The sequence below is a fragment of the Pogoniulus pusillus genome, chromosome 19 (genome assembly GCF_015220805.1).
Source record: "Pogoniulus pusillus isolate bPogPus1 chromosome 19, bPogPus1.pri, whole genome shotgun sequence".
NCBI lineage: Eukaryota > Metazoa > Chordata > Aves > Piciformes > Lybiidae > Pogoniulus > Pogoniulus pusillus.
The window spans coordinates 7,613,805-7,625,322 of NC_087282.1; positions in this window are offsets into that span (position 1 = coordinate 7,613,805).

The following is an 11,518-nucleotide window of genomic DNA, read 5'->3' on the forward strand; positions in this document are numbered from 1 at the left end:
CTGGAGGTGTTTATAAAGCATGTGGCCATGGCACTGTGGGACATGGTTTATTGGTCCTGGTGGTATTGGGTTGATGCTTGGACTGGATGATCTTAGGATTGTTTTGGTTGCAAAAGCTGTCTCTGATTCTCTAGGTTTGGGCTGTGAAGAATGCTGTTTGAATTTCAATATCAAGCATCCTTGTTCTTTGCTTCAGTAGTCACGTTTCCATCACCGCTTCTCGTTTGTAGCCAGAAGATTTTCCAAGACACAATTAAATCTCTGGATCATCTTCAGCTACTTCCCAGGAATCACTGCAAAGGCATTACTTCAGTGTGGCTGATTTCCACCCACCTCTCCATTGTGCAGATCCTCAGCTTTCCTTTCAGTCCTCTCTATCCAATTATCTGGTTTGTGCAGCAATTAAGCAGGAGATCAGTGTCATTGTACTTCAGATTCCTTTTAAGCTCTCATCAACAGCAGGACCACACTGGTCTGTTAAGTTTGTAATTTCAGACGTGCTTGGCAGGGCTTCAAAGAGACAGGAGCTCTAGTCTGTCTGACTTCCCCTTGGAAAGCCTTTCTGATGCTGCCAAAGAATGTTTACACCAAGAGGGAGCTGCGTTTTGGAAAACTCCTCCAGACTCTGAAGAAATTCAGCAACCTGAGACTTGGACAATCCTTGGTGAGTTTAAAAACCCCTGATGCTGTCACCAGCTCAAACTTGTATTGGCTCATCTGGTAGCAGCCACCTACAACTTGAGGAGTGGATTTCAGATCAGAGATAAACTGAGAGATTCGGCAGAAAAAGAACAAATGAAAGTGTTATCTGAAGCAAAATTCTCCTGTTGCCATCTCTGGAGCACTTTGTGGTGCCTTACATTTCTGCAGTTGTAGGTGCAAGTGCTCTGCTCTGCAGTGAACTGAACCCAGTTTGCTAAGTAGGGTCAGTATCTGGAGCCAGACAGGTTCAAAAAGCATCAATCTTAGTTCTTTTCTTCCTAGGACTTTCAAGCTGTCTGGAAAGAGGGCTTGGGTAAGGTCCTGCTTTCTGTGTCCCAGGAGAAAGGTTGTTTTCCCCCCAGCTATGGAGCTCAGCAATCCTTTTCAGAACAGCACTCCCCTTTCCCATCCTTGCCTCATGAGATTTCTGAGGGAGCTTCCCACTGGCTCAAGCAGGATCTGGGTGTGGGTGACAGCACACAGGAATTGTGGCTTCCTGTTGCCTGGGTGTTCTTGAGACCCCAGAAATTCACTTACTTCCCCTTGTAAGTATAAACTGAGTTCAGAAAACACTCTGCTCTTGTTAGATTCCACCTGGAGTCCTGTCTGCAGTTCTAGAGCCCCCAACACAAGAGGGATGTGGAACTGTTGGAGTCCAGAGAAGGGCCATGAGGATGCTCAGAGGGCTGCAGCAGCTCTGCTATGAGGACAGGCTGAGAGATTTGGGGCTCTTCAGCCTGGAGAAGAGAAGGCTTTGTGGAGACCTTATAGTGGCCTTCAGTATCTGAAGGGAACTTACTGGAAGGCTGGGGATGGACTATTGACAAGGTCTTGTAATGATAGGATAAGGAGTAATAGGTTTAAATTGAAAGAGGGGAGATTCGAACTGGATGTTAGGAAAGAGTTCATTGCAGTGAGGGTGGTGAGACACTGGCACAGGTTGCCCAGGCAGGTTGTGGCTGCTCCTTCCCTGGAGGTGTTCCAAGGCCAGGTTGGATGAGGCCTTGAGCGACCTGTTCTAGTGGGAGTTCTCCCTGCCTATGGCAGGGGGTTGGAAATGGATGATCCTTGAGGTCCCTTCCAACCTAAACCATTCTATGACTCTTTGAATTAACCATCTGACTGCCTTCACCATGCATCTCACCCACTCTTACACCTTAACCCAACCCCAAATCTTCTTAAGGAAATTGAACATCTTCCTTAAGAGGAAGAGGAGAGCCTGAGTGAGCTGGAGTGGAGACCAAGGGGTGACCTCATTCATGTTTATAAATATCTATGGGGTGAGTGCCAGGAGAATGGAGCCAGGCTTTGCTCAGTGATGGCCAGTGGCAGGCCAAAGGGCAGTGGGTGGAAGTTGAGACATAGGAGGTTCCATGTGAACATGAGGAGGAATTTTTTCACCGAGTGTGACAGAGCACTGGAACAGGCTGCCCAGGGAGGCTGTGGAGTCTCTCTCTCTCTCTGGAGGTATTCAAGAACCATCTGGGTGCTTTCCTAGGTGATCCTGCTCTGGCAGGGGGGCTGGACCAGATGATCTTTTGAGGTCCCTTCCAACCCCTGACTATTCTATGATCTGGGGTCTGGTTTTACTCCTAGAACAACATGAAACATCTGAGGATCTGAATGACAATTTGACCATCTCACACCACCCAACTCAAGAGGTCTTGTAAAGGATGGGGGAACCCTTGAAGTGCCATTCCCTGCCAGCCTGGCACGTGCTTCTCATCTCTGCTCCTCCTTGTAATCTGCCCAGAGAAGATTTCTGAGATACTTGAATGGCTGCCACATTCCACATGGGAGGCAGGGGCCTTGGCCTGTGAGCTTTGCCACCTGATGCCCAGTCTGCATTGAGCCAGTGCCAGCAGGCTCTGCAAGCCTCAGCAAACAGCCTTCCAGCAGCCACTTACTTATCTGATGGGGTTGCTGCCTCCTGGGCTCTTGCTGGTTTTACTCATGCTTCTCCCCTCTTGCTGAAACAGCCTTGTCAGCTCCTCTTGCCTTCTCTTGAGTTTCTGCCCTCATGTGACAACCTGTTGGCCCACACCCATGCTGGTATCATAGGCCTGCAGGATGTCAGGGGTTGGAAGGGACCCAAGTAGATCATCCAGTCCAACCCCCCTGCCAGAGCAGGACCACACAATCTAGCACAGATCACACAGGAACACATCCAGACAGGCCTTGGAAGGCTCCAGAGAAGGAGACTCCACAGCCTCTCTGGGCAGCCTGTGCCAGTGCTCTGGGACCCTTACAGGAAAGAAATTCCCCTTGTGTTGAGCTGGAACCTCTTTTGCTGCAACTTCCATCCATTGCTCCTTGTCCTATCCCAGGGAGCAGTGAGCAGAGCCTGTCCACCCCACCTCCTGACCCCCAGCCCTCAGATAGTTATAAACATTGATTAAATCCCCTCTCAGACTTCTCCAGACTAAGCAGCCCCAGGTCCCTCAGCCTCTCCTCATCAGGCAGTGCTCCAGTCCCCTCATCATCCTCATAGCCCTCTGCTGGACCCTCTCCAGCAGATCCCTGTCCCTCTTCAACTGGGGAGCCCAAAACTGAACACAGTATTCAAAATGAGCTCTCAGCAGGGCAGAGTAGCGGGGGAGGAGAACCTCCCTTGATCTGCTGGACACACTCTTCCTGATACACCCCAAGATCCCATTGGCCTTCTTGGCCACCAGGGCACATTGCTGTCCCAACAAGTATCAACAGGTTCCAGGTTTGGTTTAACTTTGTTTTTTAAACCAGTCCTTGCATCTGCTCAGCTACATGTGGCCATACAGAGAACCTCTTCTGAGTCTTGAGACACACAGTTAGTCTTCTACAGCTCTTCAGAAAGCTTTCCTGGGCTTTGCAGGTGGATCCAGCAGGCAGGTGCCTGCTGAAAGCAGATGAACCCGTTTGTTCCTCAGAAAGCAAGTGAGCAAGGTGGAGACCCCAACATCTGATTGTCACTCCCCAGTCCCTGATGGGAAAACCTCCTGCCAGCACTAAAGCACAGCTGCCTTTGGAGTTGTTCAGCTTTCCCTTACACTTCAGCTGAAGGTATGGTACAAACAGGGAAAAAAAAATGCCTAAAAGGTGAAATGCCTAAGAAAGAAATTCTCTCCAGTGAGGCTGGGGAGGCACTGGCACAGGTTGCTCAGGGAGGCTGTGGCTGCTCCCTCCCTGGAGGTTGGATGGGGCCTTGAGCAACCTGCTCTAGTGGGAGGTGTCTCTGCCCATGGCAGGAGGGTTGGAACTGGATGATCTTTGAGGTCTCTCCCAACCTAAACCATTCTGTGAATCTATCAAAGAAAGTTCCAGTGTGGATACCCTGGGCTGAAGTCCTGCTGCAGGGTTCCCTTGGTTTCTTGCCAGCACACTGAACATTGCCTGGGTAAAAAAAGAGACTGCATTCACTGCATCTTCACCAGCTTGAGCAATTCCCATGCACAGCTCACCTCCCAGGCTGTGTTTGTGTAGTCCTAGGAGTTTGCTGCATGTGCACATGGCCATGTGGGCATCTGTCCGCTCCTGTGCTCACAGAGACCACCCAGGTTTGAGCAAGTCAGCAGAGTAAGGTAGCTGATGACAGTCACGCTCATTTTGGTGGGATTTGCACTACAATGTCTCACAGAGAAGCTTCTGGGCCACCTAGGTGCGAGGCAAGTCCTGCCCAGTGGTGCCCAGTAACAGGCACAGACCTGAATGTAAAAAGTTCCATCTAAACATGAGGAGATGCAGTCTCAAGTTGTGCCAGGGGAGGTCTAGGCTGGATGTCAGGAGAAAGTTCTTGATAGAGAGAGTGATTGGTATTGGAATGGGCTGCACAGGGAGGTGGTGGAGTCACTGTCCCTGGAGGTGTTGAAGCAAAGCCTGGATAGGGCACTTAGTGCCATGGTCTAGTGGATTGGATAGGGCTGGACTGGATGGATAGGTTGGACTGGATGATCTTGGAGGTCTCTTCTATGATTCTATGAGGAGGAGCTTTTTTAATGTAAGGGTGGTGAAGCACTGAAGCAGGCTGCCCAGAGAAGTGGTGGAGTCTCCATCTCTGAAGGCCTTCAAAACCTGCCTGGATGCATTCCTGTGTGAACTTCTCTAAGTGAAGAGCTGCCTTGGCAGGGAGGTTGTATTCAGTGATCTCCAGAGCTCTCTTCCAATCCCTAGCAGTCTGTGATACTGTGGGTGAGAAAGCAGCAGCAGTTTTTCTTGTTACTAGCCCAGAGCAGATGTGCCTCTCGTCAATGCTTGCTGCACAGGGAAGGAAGGAATCTGATTTGCACAACTGATCTTAGCCCTGCTCTTTGTTCTGTTTTGTTGCTGGGGACCTCGGGTGACTTCAGAGCAAAGTGTGTGAGTCAAAGGAGATGGATGGGAGGAGTAAAAGGAGGTCAGCCTGGGCTTTATGGTGTCCTCATGCATGGGGTGTTTGGTGCCATGTGGCAACGTCTCTGATAAACACTGGTGGCTCACCTCATGTGGTGGCAGAGATGCTGCACATACAGCAGGCAGTTACCCTCACAGCTCTTTGCAGCAAGCACAAAGCTGCTGCCAAGTTAACAAACAAAACTGCTGGGGCTTTACCTTCTGCTGCTTGAAAAGTGAGCAACCTCATCAGGCTGCACTGCTCAGGCAGCCAGGCTGAGCTTGGAAAAAAGGCTGTTCCAAACAACAACAGTTAAACATTGCTCAAACTTCAGACTTCAGCCTTTGTGTCAGGATGGGTTCAAACACAAACACTGTCCTTTGGGCAAGTCTCCCAAGTTCAGGTGTGTCTTCCACCCAGTACAAGCCACTTCTCACAGCCCTCCTGTGCCTGGGGAGCAAGTTTGCCAGAGAGAGAAAAAAGGAGCGAGCCCACACCTTGGAGCTGTGGGAGGAAAAACAGCTCCATGTGCTTGGTCTTGGCAGTGGGGCTTGGGCTACTCAAAGTCTTGGGCACCTCCAAATATGTGATAGAACCATAGAATAGAAGTAGAATAGAATCAACCAGGTTGGAAGAGACCTCCAAGATCATCCAGTCCAAGCTAGCACCCAGCCCTGTCCAGTCAACCAGACTGTGGCACTAAGTGCCTTTTCTTGAACACCTCCAGGGATGGTGACTCCACCACCTCCCTGGGCAGCCCATTCCAATGCCAATCACTCTCTCTGACAACAACTTCCTCCTCACATCCAGCTTAGACCTCCCCTAGCACAACTTGAGACTGTGTCCCCTTGTTCTATTGGTGGTTGCCTGGCAGCAGAGCCCAACCCCACCTGGCTACAGCCTCCCTTCAGGTAGCTGTAGACAGCAATGAGGTCTGCCCTGAGCTTCCTCTTCTGCAGGCTGCACACCCCCAGCTCCCTCAGCCTCTCCTCACAGGGTTTGTGTTCCAGGCCCCTCCCCAGCCTTGTTGCCTTTCTCTGGACACCTTCCAGCACCTCAACATCTCTCTTGAATTGAGGAGCTCAGAACTGGACACAGTACTCAAGGTGCGGCCTGACCACTGTTGAGTACAGGGGAAGAAGAACCTCACTCTAAGAGTCCACCTGTAAACCTAACACCACTGTGGCCCCATGGCACAGGATTATGCTTCAGGTCTGGCATCACTGAGCACATGCCAGCAGCTCTGCATCAAGTGAGGGGATCTGCCTTTGCTTGGTCCCTGCCATTTTAACATAATCCTGGTTTCAGTTTCTGCTGGACCTTTGCAACGTGCTGGCACTCAGTAAATCCCCTTGGGCAGGACTTCAGTGTGTCTTTAGGTATGCATAGTTCCAAGTACCAGCCTCTCCCTGTGTTGTGACAGCTGTGATGTGTCTGGTCCTGCTGAACAGTTCTTAATGCCTGGTAAATGCCATCAATACCAGCCCAAAGCCTGCTGGTGTCTGCAGCCATCCAATTTGGTATTTCTGAGGATGGTTGATGTTTTTGGATAAACCAACACTGAGTGCTTTGTAGTAGTTGTGTAGATGGTGGCCCTGAGCCCCCAGGACCTAGGGGTGCTGGTTGACAGCTGTATGAACTGTGCTCAGGTGGCTGAAAAGGCCACCAGCATCCTGGCCTGCATAAGGAGGACCAGAGCAGTGATTGTCCCCCTGTACTCAGTACTGGTGAGGCCACACTTTTGAGTCCTGGCTTCAGTTTTGGGCCCCTCCAAGAAGGACATAGAGGTGCTGGAGCATGTCCAGAGAAGGGCAACAAGGGTGGTGAAGGGTCTGGAGAGCAGGGCTGGGGAGGAGCAGCTAAGAGAACTGGCGATGTTTAGTGTGGAGAAGAGGAGGCTGAGTGGAGACCTCATTGCTCTCTAGAGCTCCCTGAGAGCAGGTTGCAGTGAGGTGGGGGCTGGGGTTTACTCCCTAGTACAAGTGACAGGACAAGTTGGCCTCAAGTTGCACCGGGAAAAGTTTAGGTTGGATGTTTAGGCTGCAAGAGTGAAAGGCACTGGAACAGGCTGCCCAGGGAGGTGGTGGAGTCACCGTGCCTGGAGGCGTTGAAGCCAAGCCTGGCTGGGGCACTTAGTGCCATGGTCTGGTTGACTGGTCAGGGCTGGGTGCTAGGTTGGAGTGGGTGAGCTTGGAGGTCTCTTCCAACCTGCTTGAGTCTGATTCAATTTAAATACTAATCAGAGTGGAGGGATTTCTCTGTAGCCATGATGAAGAGAGGAAACTTCCTTGTCAAACTCCTATTTTCATGAATGCTCTCTCTTATCATCTAACGAGGTACTGCTTTCTGATGTTTCCTTTTGATGAGGAACGTTGGTGCCTGTCTCTGGACTGGGTTAGCCTGGAATTCAGGGCTTTTTTTCCCCAGCTGTGTCTGCACAGCCTGATTTCTGATCACTAAGCTGCTCTGGGTTGTTGACGTGCTGAAAATCTGCTGTGCTTTTGCCTTTCTCTCTGCTTGTTTTAGGAGGCTTGTCTAGTGTAAAACAAAACCAAACCACGCACCCGAATTACACAACAAACAACCGACAACAAAACCCCCCGGGTGGGGGGGGAGGATGAATTCTGCTAATTCCCTGTGAGTCACTCAGCCACCATGGCATAGCCCAGGGGGAAAAAAGGGATGGGTGAAAAGGGTGACCTGCAGATGGTGAGTTAAAGCAGACTGTTTCAAGTGTTGGCAGAGGATGAATGCTCAGGTTTTTTTATCCCCAGGTATCCTGCCATTTAGGGCCTGTGGTTGCCAAGCAAGGCTTTTTAAATGCCTGTTAATAAAGTTCCATGCAAGTGGTGATCCCACAGGTCACTGGGCACTGAGGTATGGCTGACTGGCAACAGAGGAGAAAACAATGATGAAATCAGGAATCTGCTCAGAGATAAAACAAACTTATTCAGTTGTTTTGCCTTCTAAAGAGGCTGCACATTTCACAGGAGGCAAACCTTGCCTCTCCCAGCTAGCACATCCATCTAGCCAGAAACTACACAGCTCTCACATCCCTCTGAACTCCCTCCTTTCACCCAGCCCTGCAAACCCCAGTGGCCTCCATACCAGCCACAACAAAACTGATCATCTACTAAACCTGCTGCTGATCTCAGCTAAGCAATTTCCTGTAATATCAGCAAATATTTCTGCTCTGTAAGTCTGTTCTTCCCTTCGGAACGGGGTGCCAGCAGTACCAGGAATGCTTTGGATCTATGAAATGTGCTGCTTGGCAGGAGGAACAAAGAAATTGCTCACCCAGAAGGGCAAAAAAGGACTAATGCTTTTGTCTGAGGGGGAGAAATGACACAGAAGTTAAGCCAAAAACTTTTGCATGCCATCAGAAGGTGCTGTTGGATGCTTCTTTCAGTGGCAGACACTGATATTGGTCATTAATGAGAAATGCCTTCAGCTATCAAAGTCAGACCCTGAAACACTCCTGCAGCTGCATAGTTTCTTGACAGATAGTGCCTACTGCCTAGTAATGTCAGGCTCTCCCTGAACTTGACAGGGCAGCTGCTGCTCTTCCCAGCCTCCTGGAAGCAGGCCAGCTATGACATGTTCCTGGTATTAGTTAGCTGCAGGGCATATTTCACTCTGCTGCTCCAGGCCATTTGATAAAGGCTCTGCTCCCTGGGATAGGACAAGGAGCAATGGATGGAAGCTGCAGCACAGGAGGTTCCACCTCAACACAAGGGAGACCTTCATAACTGTAAAGGTCCCAGGGCCCTGGCACAGGCTGCCCAGAGAGGTTGTGGAGTCTCCTCTGGAGCCTTTCCAGGCCTGTCTGGATGTGTTCCTGTGTGACCTGTGCTAAATTCCCTGGCCCTGCTCTGGCAGGGGGGGGGTTGGACTGGATGATGTCTTTGAGTCCCTTCCAACCCCTGACATCTGTGAGCCTGTGAACCCACCCAAACTGTAGCTGCACACCTAGCTGCATCAGCCCCACAGATCTGCCTGAGTTAAAGTTATCCTGAAGAACTGTTATGCTTGTGACGCTGAGTATTTATGCAGCATGAAATAAATCTTAGTCTCCATCCCTCAGAGAACGAAGGGAAGAATCTTCAGCTGACACATAATCGTTCACTACAAGCAGACATGAATTCCCACTTGCACGGTTGTGTTGTCCTTTGCTCCAGACCTACAGGAAGAGTTGCACTCTTGAGATGTTTCCCTCCCTCCCCTTTGAGACCACTGGAGCTATCCAGATGTTATTTCACCTCAAGATCAAGTCTTTTTCCCTTTGGACAGTGAAAGACATGGACAGCAGCTGGAGGCACAGCTCAGCCTTATCCTGCATCACATGGAAGGGGCATCTTCTATTCACCCTGTGCAGTGAAGTGACAGGGGTGCAGGAGATCCTTTCTCATTCATGGGTGGGGAGGTGCCACCTGTCACTTTCCTCCCCTAGGGAAAAGGCACACTTATTCCCAGCTAAGGTCCCTCCTTTTAAATCAGGTCCCTGCTCTGTCAGACACAGATGCATCTGTAAAGGGTTCCTTGCACTGTGCTGAGCAATGGTCAGCTACTAGCTGCACCCATATCACAGACCGGGTTGGGTTGGAAGGGACCTTTAAAGGCCACCTTGTCCAGCTGCCCTCCAGTGAGCAGGGACATAGAATCATAGAATGGTTTAGCTTGGAAGGGGCCTTTAAAGGCCACCTTGTCCAACTGCCCTCTAGTGAGCAGGGACATAGAATCATAGAATGGTTTAGCTTGGAAGGGGCCTTTAAAGGCCACCTTGTCCAACTGCCCTCCAGTGAGCAGGGACATAGAATCATAGAATGGTTTAGCTTGGAAGGGGCCTTTAAAGGCCACCTTGTCCAACTGCCCTCCAGTGAGCAGGGACATAGAATCATAGAATGGTTTAGCTTGGAAGGGGCCTTTAAAGGCCACCTTGTCCAACTGCCCTCCAGTGAGCAGGGACATAGAATCATAGAATGGTTTAGCTTGGAAGGGGCCTCAAGGATCATCCAGTTCCAATCCCTGCCATAGGCAGGGACACCTCCCACTAGAACAGGTTGCTCAAGGCCTCATCCAGCCTGACCTAGGGAGGGGGCATCCACAACCTGCCTGGGCAACCTGTGCCAGTGTCTCACCAACCTCACTGCAAGGAACCCTTACCTACCACCCAGTTTGAATCTCCCCTCTTTCAATTTAAACCTATTACTCCTGTCATTACAAGACCCTGTTAGTAGTCCCTCCCCAGCCTTCCAGTAGGTTCCCTTCATATACTGGAAGGCCACTATAAGGTCTTAATGAAGCCTTCTCTTGTCCAGGCTGCAGAGCCCCAACTCTTGTAGCCTGTCCTCAGAGCAGAGCTGCTGCAGCCCTCTGAGCATCTTCATGGCCTTCCTCTGGACTCGCTGGACATCTCTCTGGACATCCTTAACCAGGTCAGGCTTCTCAAAGTCCTGTCCAACCTGACTTGGAATGTTTCTAGGGATGGGGCCTCTACCACCTTTCTGGGCAACCTAGACCAGAGTTTCACTACCCTCAGTGTAACAAAATTCTCCTTTAGTCTAAATCTCCCCTCTTTTAGTTTCAACCTATCACCCCTTGTTCTATCAGAATGTGCCCTACTAAAAAGATTGTCCCCAGCTTTCTGATCAACTCCTTTAAGTACCAAAAGACCACCAGAAGGTCTACCTGGAGCCTTCTGTTCTCCAGGCTGAACAAGCCCAACTCTCTCAGCCTGTCCTTACAGCAGAGGGCTTCCAGCCCCCTGACCCTTTGTGTGATTTTGCCTACACCAAACTTGTAAAGCTGCAAAGGAAAGCAGAGGAGGAAAAACCCTACCAGTGCATTCAGTTATGCACCTAGGGACACAACTCCTGCAAGTGATCAGCTGGAGGCATGAGACTGGGTTATCTCAACTGTCCTGGCACAAAGCTGCCAGTGTCAATAGTGCTGAGGTCAAAGCAGGTAACCCTGCCCTGCCCAGGGCCCTGAGGTGCCCCAGCACTCCAGTGCCCCTGTGTGCTGGGCTGATGGGTATGTAGGTGTGTTTTTCCACACACCCTCAGCTGGGGAATGGATTTCCCATGCTTGGGGAAAACAATACTCTACCAAATCCCATCATTTGTAGGAAGACAATCCTTTTGCTTTCTCCTCTCAAGGTGCCACAAAGCCATGGTGATGGAGAGGAGCCTGAGCAACACCTGGCAGGAGTGTTAATGTCATGTGTGGGGAAGTCCAGCTGTGGAGCCCCTCCAAGAACAGGGACACTCTGGTGAGGAGCAGCTGAAGGAACTGGAGCTGTATGGAGGCTGAAAAGGCTGAGGGAAGACCTCATTGCTCTCTACAATTCCCCGACAAGGAGGTTGGAGCCAGGTGGGGGTTGGTCTCTTCTCCCAAGAAACTAGCAAGAGGAAATGGCCTCAAGTTGCAGCAGGGGAGGTTTAGGTTGGATGTTAGGAAAATAGGAGCAGG